Raw genomic sequence first — 976 nt, 5'->3', positions numbered from 1 at the left:
AAAGGTAGGGCAGGCGCAACTGACAGGCACATGTGCATGCTGACGAGTTGCCAATGCTAAACTAACGCCCACCACGCCCAGGTCCGGATAGGGAAGGAGAGCGGGGTGCTTTGGTTGGGGATGCTGGGATGTTGTGCCTCGCTGTAAGTTGACTGAGACTGCCGGGGAGATCGATCGCCGGAGACGAGTTCAAAAGCAGGTTTGATTTTCGGCCGGCTACTGCCACATAAAGTGGGCCATTGCTTGCCAAACCCCAACCCCACTTTGCAGGTCAGGCGGACTCCATGCGGAGCCCCGGCTTCGGGGCACGTCCAGCGGGACACTGAAGGAATTACTGACCACGCCTTGAAGCCCACCTTGGGGAAATTGAATCTTGGATCATGAGGGCAGACTGAGATTAAGCTTACGAAGACGTAGAACACACTCAGAGCTATCTGGAAACCCAATTTTTATTTTCTAAGTTCTAAGATAGCACAAGCTGCATCCAATTTAACAAAAGCAGTAACCCGCCAGAGTTTCTTTCACTCATTAATGACTCCCGGAAACCTTTTTTAAGGGGTGGGACCCGCAGAGTCCAGACTCTTGGAGGGTGGGCGTTGGTGGACGCCTGCTGGAGGCTCAATTCAGTGACGTTCAGTTGACTCCCCCCCTGGTTGGTGGACTTTCTGTACCCGCCCCCAATTGGTACTGCTCCCACCCCCAATGGCTTTTTGTTTAGTTATGGCTACCCAAATTCTTCAATATTGGGGGACGTTTTATCTATCTGAAGTCGGAAAAGCCAATTTCATGGGCTGGCGTTGTTCCTGACGGCACATGGTTACCAGAGACCTAATCCTGGCTATAGATTTTGGGCCAATGCGCTGTGCAGAAAAGACTGCAGTCTTTCCCAGAACGGCTAAGCGACAGGCCCGGGATTGCTCTAAAGAGTCGAGACACATTTGGGTCTCAAAAATGCATGCAACATGTCATGAGCAAC

The sequence above is a fragment of the Fusarium oxysporum genome, chromosome 8 (assembly GCF_000149955.1).
Source record: "Fusarium oxysporum f. sp. lycopersici 4287 chromosome 8, whole genome shotgun sequence".
Classification (NCBI taxonomy): Eukaryota; Fungi; Ascomycota; class Sordariomycetes; order Hypocreales; family Nectriaceae; genus Fusarium; species Fusarium oxysporum.
This window is presented reverse-complemented; position numbering follows the sequence as displayed.